Genomic DNA, 11,535 nt, shown 5'->3' on the forward strand with positions numbered 1-11,535 from the left:
CTCCAAACCATGGGACCAGATGAGCTAAGTGATGGGACTAACTATGCTTTACTCATGCAACCTTAACTTATCGGCCTTGTGTGATTCCCTTTGACTTCCTAAACCTTTGTGATCTACCTGGTTCCCCAAAAAATTGATCTTTGGAGAGACTGTTGTTTTTGGGCAAGGCTCCTTTAACAGAGGCAATGTGCTAGACTGCCTGCTATTACGGCCCATGCTAAAGCATTTGCCCTCAGAAAAATGGTTCTGGTTAACCTCTGAACTTAAAATCTCCTTACTAATTATACCATTTTAACAGGAAACAGACTAGGTGTCTTTAAAAAACGTAGGAACAGAATGGCCATTTTCCTGCTTATGGGACAATATCGAGACTAAAATTTGGCAGCAGACATATTACTTCTTTTTGAGACAGAATCTCACTCTGTTGCCCAGGCTGGAGTGCAGCTCACTGCAACCTCTGCCTCCCCGTTTCAAGCAATTCTCCTGCCTCAGCCTCCGGAGCAGCTGGGACCACAGGTGCGCACCACCACGCCCAACTAATTTTTGTGTTTTTAGTAGAGACGGGGTTTCACCATATTGGCCAGCTGGTCTCGATCTCTTGACCTCGTGATCCACCCGCTTCAGCCTCCCAAAGTGCTAGGATTATAGGCGTAAGCCACTGCGCCCTGTTGAGGGCATATTACTTCTAACTGCTGAAGGCAGAACTTTCCCGTTCACAGAAGTAGCTTAGAACCTGATTTCTAGGGGCGCAAAATGAAGCTAATTGTTACTCTAAAAAATGTGCCTCCTGAAGAGGGTTTCTACTTCCACTAGGTGACGATGTTGGCTTAGAAATACCATGTATTCCCCAGAGACCCCATAGAGCGCGCGCTTACTGAGTTACCGCCTGCAGTGTTTGCCATTTTTCCTAACAGACCTGTTTCACTGAACTGTAAAAATCCCTGCACTTTTCACAGAGAGAGAGAGAGTAAGAGACCGCGGATAGAGAAAGAAGGAAAGTTTTGTAACAGGATAGTAGGAAGAGAGCTTTGAGATTAAAGGAGAGACTTGAGGTTGGGGCTTGCTCTGCAGTCACCACTCCAATGAATGAATTCCCGGCCAATGCAACCAAAATGATACTGCTCTGATGAATGGAGGAACAGCAGGGTCCTTGGTCTAGCATCATTTAGATAAAGCGACATGGACACAGAGAGTGGTTTTAAGGAGTGGAGAGTTTAATAGGCAAGAAAGAAGGAAGAAGCTCCCCATTACAGAGACAGAGGGAGGGGGGCTCCGGGAGAGAAACCCCGTGCGTGGCAGAGTAGATGGTTATATTAGGAGGCTGAAGGAGGAGGTGTCTAATTTGCATGGGGCCCAGGAGATTGGTTCACGTAGCTCGAAAAACCTGGCACTCCCACCTTAGCCTTTAATATGCAAATACAGGCAACCACGATATCCTGAACACGTGTGAGTTAATCTGGAGGCTGCCATGACACTTGGCACGTGTGGTGACAAGGAGGAGCGGGCGGGACTTCTCATGCTGGCCATGTTGGGTGGACCTAGTTTCTAATCGCCGGCATTTGCATATCAAAGCTTGTCTGCCTGGTTTTTCAAGCTGCCTTTCTGTTAAAAAATAAATGGTTTGGGGGTTGCTCTAATTACAGGAAAATTTCCACTGAGAACCTTTACCCTTTCTAGCTGCCCACAAATTATTTCTTAATTCCTGCTTTATTTGGAGGTGTTTAGGTCATGTGGGTAGATCCCGCATGAAGTAATGAGTTCTCACTCTGTTAGTTCACACAAGAGCTAGTTGTTTAAGAGTCTGGCATCTCTCTTGCTCCCACTCTCACCTTGTGGCACACTGTCTCCCCTTTGCCTTCCACCATGATCCTAAGCTTCCTGAAGCCCCCATCAGAAGCAGATGCTGGCACTCTGCTTCATGCACAGCCTGTAGAACTATGAGTCAACTTAACCCCTTTTCTTCATAAATTACCCAGCCTCAGGTATTCTTTTAGAGCAATGCAAGCAGACTAACACAGAACTCATTATATATTTACAGTAGAAATGGATGTTGATACATGAGCATATTTTATATGAGCCACTATAATTATTGCTATTCTTATAGAAGTAAAATTATTCAGCTGATTAGCAAACTTTCACAGAGAAAATATCAAATGGTCATTAGCTGTACGATGAACTTTAGGCTTTATTTTCTCATTTACAGTTAGTTTGAGGCTCAAAAAAAATTGTATCAGCTAAATTGTCATATTATCATTTGATATCAACCTTCACGATAGATATTGTTGTAGTGAAGTAAAGCAAAGTTAAAGTAAAGTAAAGTAAAGTAAAAGCAAAGTAAAAGGCTACAGAGTGTTAGAAGCAGTGAATCCTATTTTAGATGGACTTGCCAAGGATACTGGTAATTTTTTTTTTTTTTTTTTTTTTTTTTTGAGACGGAGTCTCGATGTGTCACCCAGGCTGGAGTGCAATGGCGCGATCTTGACTCACTGCAACCTCTGCCTCCCAGGTTCAAGTGATTCTCCTGCCTCAGCCTACTGAGCAGCTGGGATTATAGACATGTGCCATCACGCCCGGCTAGTTTTTGTATTTTTAGTAGAGACGGGGTTTCACCAATTTGGCCAGACTGACCTCGTGATCTGCCCACCTCAGCCTCCCAAAATGCTGGGATTACAGGCATGAGCCACTGCACCTGGGCAGATATTGGTAATGAAATAAATGAGCAGGCCATGTGAAAATCTGGAGAAAGATTATTTCAAGCAGATGGAAGAAGGTGCTGGCATGCTAAATCAGAAAAAAAACCAAACTTGGCATTTTTTAAAGAATAAAAAATGTGGTTAGAGTGCAATAAATGAGATGAGAAAATGAAGATCGGGCCAGGGAGACAAGCAGGGGTAAGATTATGTACAGGGGAATAGGTCATGGAAAGAAATTTGGATTTTCTTTTGAGTAACTGGATTTAAAAAATTTGTGATAGTGCAGGATTTGTAATGTATTAACAAGAACCGTTGCCTGCTGTGTGGAAAACAGGTATAGTGGGGCAAAAGTGAAGTAAGGAAGTCCAGTTAGAAATGCAGCAGATATCTAGTGAGGACTAACCTCTGATTTTTTATCTCGCCCAAATTAAGGGATATGGGGAGTCATGACCTACAAACCATAAATTCTCATCAGATGGGTTTTATTTAATCCTGTATATTGTGACTTACTTTCCAATCTGACTCTGGCATAACTAGAAAGAAAATAAAAATGTTTTACCCCAAAATATATTTTCTTGCCATACCTTGAAATTGCCCTGCAAAGTCTCTTGTGGGAAAAATCCACATTCTATAGAGAATCCCCTGCCCCTTTGTTTTCCTTCCTTCCTTTCTGGATCCAGGAGATAATCAGCTAAGAGCCAGGCACCCTTTTAAGTCTGATAGGAAACATTTTACAACCTGCTCTTTCTAAAGTCTGCTATCTGAGAGCTTCCTCTGCACGATAAAACTTCATCTCCACAATCCTTTATCTTAACCTGAACATTGCTTTCTTTTTTTTGAGACAGAGTCTCGCTCTGTCACCCAGGCAGGAGTGCAATGGCGTGATCTCAGCTCACTGCAGCCTTCGCCTCCTGGGTTCAAAAGATTCTTGTGCCTCAACCTCCCGAGTAGCTGGGGTTACAGGCGCCCACCACCATGCCCAGCAAATTTTTGTAGTTTTAGTAGAGACAGGGTTTCACCATGTTGGCCAGGCTGGTCTCGAACTCCTGACCTCAAGTAATCCGCCTGCATTGGCCTCCCAAAGTGCTGGGATTACAGACAGGAGCTACCATGCCCAGTCTGAACATTTCCTTCCTATTGATCCCAGGTCTTCAGATAAACTCAACCAATTGTCAGCCAGAGAATGTTTACATTTACCTGTAACCTGGGAGCCCCTGCTTTGAGTTGTTCCACCTTTCTGAACCAAACCAATGTATTTCTTAAATGTATTTGATTGAAGCCTCATGCCTTCCTAAAACATATAAAAGCAAGCTGTGCCCCATCCACTTTGGGCGCATGTTCTCAGGACCTCCTGAGGGCTGTGTCACTGGCCATGGTCACTCATATTTGGCTCAGAATAAATCTCTTCAAATATTTTACAGAGTTTGACTATTTTCATCCATACTAGAAAATGTGACTATTATCTCTACTGAAATAAAGATACAAGTGGTGAGAAGTAGTAAGATTTGGGATACATATTAAAGGCTTAGTTGATAGGATTTGTTGATGGAATAAATGTATGCTATAAAGGGAAAACTCATGACTTTTAGGTTTTTAGCAAGAACAATCAGATGAATGATACTGTCATTTACTGAAATGAGGAGCACAGGGCTAGGAGTGGTTTGAAAGTGAAGACAAGAGTTCCATTTAATAGGCCGGGCGCGGTGGCTCAAGCCTGTAATCCCAGCACTTTGGGAGGCCGAGACGGGTGGATCACGAGGTCAGGAGATCGAGACCATCCTGGCTAACACGGTGAAACCCCGTCTCTACTAAAAATACAAAAAACTAGCCGGGCGAGGTGACGGGCGCCTGTAGTCCCAGCTACTTGGGAGGCTGAGGCAGGAGAATGGCAGGAACCCGGGAGGCGGAGCTTGCAGTGAGCTGAGATCCGGCCACTGCACTCCAGCCTGGGTGACAGAGCCAGACTCTGTCTCAAAAAAAAAAAAAAAAAAAAGAGTTCCATTTAATTATGTTAACTTTTAAAATGTTTATTAGACATACAAGTGGACAGTTATTCACGTCTGAATTTGATAGAAAAGGTAAAATCTGGGGATTAAAAAATGGGCTTTATCAACATATGCATTGTCTTTTTTTTTTTTTTTTTGAGACAGAGTCTCGTGCTGTCACCCAGGCTGGAGTGCAGTGGCGGGATCTCGGCTCACTACAAGCTCCGCCTCCCGGGTTCATGCCATTCTCCTGCCTCAGCCTTCCAAGTAGCTGGGACTACAGGCACCCGCCACCACGCCCGGCTAGTTTTTTTGTATTTTTAGTAGAGACGGGATTTCACCATGTTAGCCAGGATGGTCTCAATTTCCTGACCTCGTGATCTGCCCACCTCGGCCTCCAAAGTGCTGGGATCATAGGCGTGAGCCACCGTGCCCGGTCGCATCTTAAAGTCACAGGAATGGTTGACCTTACTTAGATATGTGAATATGAATTGTGGAGATAAGAGAATTGGAGGTCAATCCACAGGATTTACCAGCATCTGGAGATCAAGACAAAGATGAAAAAACGGTAAAGCTGGCTGAGTAGCAGCAGTCAATAAGATAAAAGATAAATCAGAAAACTTTTATCCCAGAAGCCAAGTAGAGAGAAAAGTGTTTTAAGAATGAAGATGGGGAAGATTCTAGGTAGGTGGTTTTAGTACAGTGCACTTTAAAAATCTGCATCTAGGGCAGCAAAACCAAGGAGCAATGAACAAAATCCATTTATAGCAAAACTAGATGGTAAGGTTTCCCCATGAACTTTCAATTATGAGAAGATGGTGACAAGTTATCAATAACTACACAACCCACAAAGTATCAGCCTCTGGGCAGTTGGACAAGATCCAACTCACAGGAAAATCTAACAGGGCCACAGTGCAATAAAGTCTAAGGATGTTTGATAAGTCTGGGCCCTACAGACTACCTTTTTAAAATTTTGTTTAACTTTTAAGTTCAGGGTACACGTGCATGTTTGTTACATAGGTAAACTTGTGTCATGGGGGTTTGCTGTACAGATTATTTAATCATCCAGATATTAAGCCTAGTACCCATTGTTATTTTTCCTGATCCTCTCCCTCCTCCCACCCTTCACCCTCCAATAGGCCTCAGTGTGTGTGGTGTTCCCCTCTATGTATCCATGTGTTTTCATCATTAGCTCCCACTTATAAGTGAGAACAGGTGGTATTTGGTTTTCTGTTCCTGCATTAGTTCGCTAAGAATAATGGTCTCTAGCTCCAGCCATGTTTCTGAAAATGACATGATGTGTGAGCTCATGGATATCACAATTACTTTGATTTGATTATTACATACTGTATGCCCGCATCAGAATATTACATGTGTTCTATAAATATGTACAACTATTACGTATCAGTAAAAAATAAAAATAAACCAAGGCAGTAATTTTCTTTTTTTTTTTTTTTTTTTTTTTTGAGACTGAGTCTGGCTCTGTCGCCCAGGCTGGAGTGCGGTGGCCGGATCTCAGCTCACTGCAAGCTCCGCCTCCCGGGTTCACGCCATTCTCCTGCCTCAGCCTCCCGAGTAGCTGGGACCACAGGCGCCCGCCACTTCGCCCGGCTAGTTTTTTTGTATTTTTTAGTAGAGACGGGGTTTCACCGTGTTAGCCAGGATGGTCTCGATCTCCTGACCTCGTGATCCGCCCGTCTCGGCCTCCCAAAGTGCTGGGATTACAGGCTTGAGCCACCGCGCCCGGCCCCAAGGCAGTAATTTTCAAGCTACAAAATAAAAAAGGCAGTTAGGTCCTACATATGTGCTTTTCCATGTCATGTAAGTCTAACTTGGCTTGTAAGATCACAATCAATATCCTACATGGGAATTTGGGACTTTAAGAATTTTCTCTTAGCTTTTATTTTTCTTTAGCTTCTAATACTTCTGTAGATAATATGCCAGTATATTGAAAGTACATATATCACATGGGGGCAACAGTTATTTTTCCATGTAAGAATGTATTCCCCAAATAGTTATTCAACATTTACAATGTGCCAGCCTTGGGTATAAATTAGGAAGCAAATTAGACATATTTCCTATTATAAAGAGGTTACACTTACATATGAGTAGATATTAAAAGCAAATAAACAGGCAGTGTTGTAAGTCCTAAGACAAGGTAAGAAAACCAAATAATGCCTCTCAACTTAGACTTGGAAGAGCAAGGATGTCCTCCTGCAGGGAATGACAACTCAATAAATTTGGTCACTAGTAGAAGTTACGTAGCTGAAGAATTGAATGAGGGCTGTTCTGAAAATTATCACTCTTGGAAAGTACAGCAGTGTGAGCACCCAGGACTAAAAGAAAACGTTGCAGGTATAAGGCTAGAAATTGGGTGAAGCATGATGTGAATGGGTTTGGAGGTCATGGTCAAAAATTAAATTGAATTGCTAAGTGGGAACTTGTAAATGATGTTGAAAGAGTATAAACCTTTTTTTAGAAAAGCATGCAAAAGGGAAAATAAGGTTTGCTACAGAAAGCCTGTGGCAATAGTGGAGAATGGGAGGAAATTGACATTAGGCAGCTATTGTTGAAAGCCAAGAGAGATATGATCATGTAATAGTAAGGAGTAAGAGTGACGATGGAGAAAACTAGACAGACAGATATTGGACCTGAGAAGAATTTACCTACAAGCGGCAAATTCATAGCACAATAAGTATTTAATTTCTTTTTTCTCTTTTTGACATGGAGTTTCGCTCTTGTCATCCAAGCCGGAGTACAATGGCATGATCTTGACTCACTGCAACCTCTGCCTCCCAGGTTCAAGTGATTCTCCTGCCTCAGCCTCCCAAGTAGCTGGGATTACAGGCATGCGCCACCATGCCTGGCTAATTTTTTGTATTTTTAGTAGAGACGGGGGTTTCTCCATGTTGGCCAGGCTGGTTTCGAACTCCTGACCTCAGGTGATCTGCCTACCTCAGCTTCCCAAAGTGCTGGGACTACAGGCGTGAGCCACCGTGCCCGGCTAGGTATTTAATTTCTACTGAGAAGATAGGTTCTAGATTTTTCTGAAATAGGCCACAGAGATAATTTTGCTGTATCTTATGTTGCAATGTCACAAATTATAGAGATCTAGGATCATCTAAAGCACAATCCAGTTAGTGTGACAGGAGGAGCTTGAGTGGAGGGACACACCGATTGCCGGAGGTTAGTCTTGCCAATTTACCTTATTGATCCTAAATGGAGTTCAGAACAAGACATGTTGATTCTCAGGCTGACATTCTAGTACTACATGCTACTTTGTCTTCCTAGGTTCCAAGATGGCCGAGAGATCCGAAGTTTTGGGTATGGCACCTGTCATACTGCAGATGAGCAGAGATCCCACCAACTTCTACATAGGGCGAGCACTGTGGTTCAGCATTGCTCTTCTTTATGCTTCAGTTGTGCATGTAGGGCACATCCCCTGGCTTGATATCAAGGAAGAATTCCAGTGCCATGGGAATAGCGGAAGCCTGTCTAGCAGAGTGCTATGAGAACCACTTCACATGGCCTGTTCCAGGAGTGTGGGACATGGTTGGCTTTATCTTCTCCTCCATCCTTTTTGTGATGGAGTTTGTTGTCTCTCAGAATATGCATAAACAAACCAAGATGCATAAGAAGCAGTCTGTAGATGAAGAAAGATCCCATGACATTGTCAGTGATGCCGACGACGCAAAGATGGAAGACATGACTTTTGACCTATCCCAGCAAAAGTCCCTGTTGAAACAGTGTCTGGTCTACTTTCTGGGACACATGTCTCTACAGGTGATCTTCTTGGCCATCCTTCCTCACTATCACTGACCACTGACCACAAAACCCATTTGGTGCAGTGATCATTTGTGTCCTGGGCCTTATTCATGTGTGTTGATGGGGACACGGGAAAAGATAATATCCATCATACTGCTGATTACACTTTCAGTCTTATCATGACTCTCTGTCTTATATGCTTCACGTGCACCCTGAGCTCACTCACAGTGGCATTCTGTCAGAGACAAAGGGACTTCATGAAATCCCTAACAGAAGACAAAAACGAAGTAGCATCAGGTGGAAAGAATGAGTGCATTTCAGCCCATCTATCCATACGGTCCCTGCTGTTGTCGTAAGTGCTCTCAGCAAGGGTACTCAATTGTCTTAGGTGAGAGGAGCATGCTGAAGACATTTTAGGAGAGTGTCAAAGAGAAATAGGCTTATTTCATAATATTTCTTATTATTCTCTCATGTACTAACTCCTTTTTCGAATTTTCTCTTATCAGTCTGTCTTTCTTACCTGCTTTTATTCTCCAACTTCTTCCCATAGTTTATTCAGCTCTCTAGATAGTAGTTATCCATCCTGTTTTCTCTCATCACAAATTCTCAGTGTCATTTCCTTCTTTTTCTAAGTTACGTACCAACCTGTGCCAAGCAACCCACTTCAGCCAACAGTTCTATGACAGCTCCAACTGTCATAGAACCCCCATGGGTACCTGGATGCAGATGCTTAAAGGGGAGTCTTCACCACTTCTCTGTGAGAAGTACTTGTTTGAGATGGGTTAATGGACTCATTGGTATCATTTCAGGCTATTCCTAAAGTCAACATTTCCAAAGCCTTTCATCAATTTCAAAACCTGTTTCTGATTAACCAATCAGGAAGAATGAATCAACATATAATAATTATTGCCTTCTACTGGAAGAACAGATTTTCTCATTTGCTCTTCATCCTGCTGTTCATTTGAAATTTTCATTGGTTCACAGATATTTTGAGCATCAACCACAGTTTTGAGTGCAGACAATGAATAAGACAGTTATTGCCTTGAATTATACATCTGATGGTGTGAAGAGTAGTTTGTTTCCCAGTCAGTCTATCGTGACCTCCGTGGCTCCTGTGATTTATTTTCCTTTCTATGAACCAAAAACACGTCGTCAGACCGATTTATTAATAACCTACTGTAACAGCCAGCACCTGCTCTAGCCCTCCCTGCCAACATGGCTGGGGCTCTCTTATGCCTGAGCTGCAGTTCAGATTCTTCCTCAATGCCATTCTGCTCTCTCACCATCGCCACTCTGCTTCCTGTCACAGGTATTCATTCTAGCACGTGTTTTGAATCCCTCACTCTATTTCAGAATTTGCTTCTGAAAAACACAAACTGCAAAACTCCTCTTCAGATCTGTGGATGCCTGGGTGGCAAGCCATACCCACAGACAGAAGGGTTCTTTCTCCAGCCTCGAGGTCACAGTTACTCTACAATTCACTAAGCTTCATCCTTGCCTCAGAGCGCTCTGAAAATAACTCATTGAGCACAGAGAATTGACAGGCTTGCATCAACTATCTCTGTGAGGATTTCCACAGAGCCTGAAGTCTTACATGTTCCACCAAGGACCTGCTGGACTGGTGATTTTAGCTGCTGCTCAACTTCACAGAGGAAAATGCATTGCCATTAAAATTGGAGGGGAGGAAGGTTTCCTTCAGATACTGAAATATGTCTGACATATCCACCTAACTTTTTAGGTTCTTTAAAAATGTTTTTCTAGTGTCTTCAGTAGAATTTTTACTACACTCTGAACTTGTCTTTGAAGTCTAAATGCGTAGAAAAAAGTACCCAAGTTGGTGGGCGCGGTGGCTCACACCTGTAATCCCAGGACTTTGGGAGGCCAAGGTGGGCACATCATGAGGTCAGGAGATTGAGACCATCCTGGCTAACATGGTGAAACCCCGTTTCTAATAAAAATACAAAAAAATTAGCTGGGCATGGTGGCAGTGTCTGTAGTACCAGCCACTTGGGAGGCTGAGGCAGGAGAATGGCATGAACCCGGGAGGCGGAGCTTGCAGTGAGCCAAGATCGCGCCACTGCACTCCAGCCTGGGCGACAGAGTAAGTCTCTGTCTCAAAAAAAAAAAAAAAAAAAAGTACCCAAGTCACATTGTTCTGACCTATACCTTTCATAGATTGAGCTCACTCATGTAATTGTCATCCAGGTCAAGAAAAAAACGTTACTGACACCCCAATCCCATTTGTACATTCCTTCAGTTACCATCTTCCATCACATAACCGAGAGGTAAACATCTCACAATGTAGTTTCCAATATGCTTTGGAAATGCATATAAATAGAATTATAAAGAATAGAATCTCCTCTGTTGGATTTTTTGTTTTATATATTGTTTGTGAGATGCATGTATAATCTCTTTGGCTGTGGTTGTAGTTTTTTCATTCTTGTTACTGTATAGCACTCCAGTGTGTGAAGAGACCACATTTTACTTATTCACTTTACTGCTGGTGTTTTCCAGTTTGGCGCTATTATGAATAGAGCTGTTATGACTATTTTGTACGTGTCTTTTTTTTTGAGACGGAGTCTTGCTCTGTTGCCAGGCTGGAGTGTAGGGGTGTGATCTCAGCTCACTGCAACCTCTGCCTCCTGGATTCAAACAATTCTGTCTCAGCCTCCTGAGTAGCTGGGACTACAGGTGCACACCACCAAGCCCAGCTAATTTTCTGTATTTGTAGTAGAGATGAGGTTTCACCATGTTGTCCAGGATGGTCTCGATCTCTTGACCTTGTGATCAAGGCCTTGATTCTCTGACCTTGACTTTCCAAAGTGCTAGAATTACAGGCATGAGCCAGCACACCCAGCCTGTAAATGTCTTTTGATGTATTAGTAATCTACTCCCATAAGCCTGAGTGATCTATTTGCTCCATATCCTCATCAACACTTGGAATTTTCAGGTATTTTTAATTTTAGCCATATAGTGGGGATGTAGTTGTATCATATTATGGGTTTAATTTGCATTTATTTGATTATTAACAAAATTGAGCAGTTTTCTTTTTTTTTTTTTTGAGACAGAGTCTTGCTCTGTTACCAGGCTGG

The sequence above is a fragment of the Theropithecus gelada genome, chromosome 11, assembly GCF_003255815.1.
Source record: "Theropithecus gelada isolate Dixy chromosome 11, Tgel_1.0, whole genome shotgun sequence".
Taxonomy (NCBI): domain Eukaryota; kingdom Metazoa; phylum Chordata; class Mammalia; order Primates; family Cercopithecidae; genus Theropithecus; species Theropithecus gelada.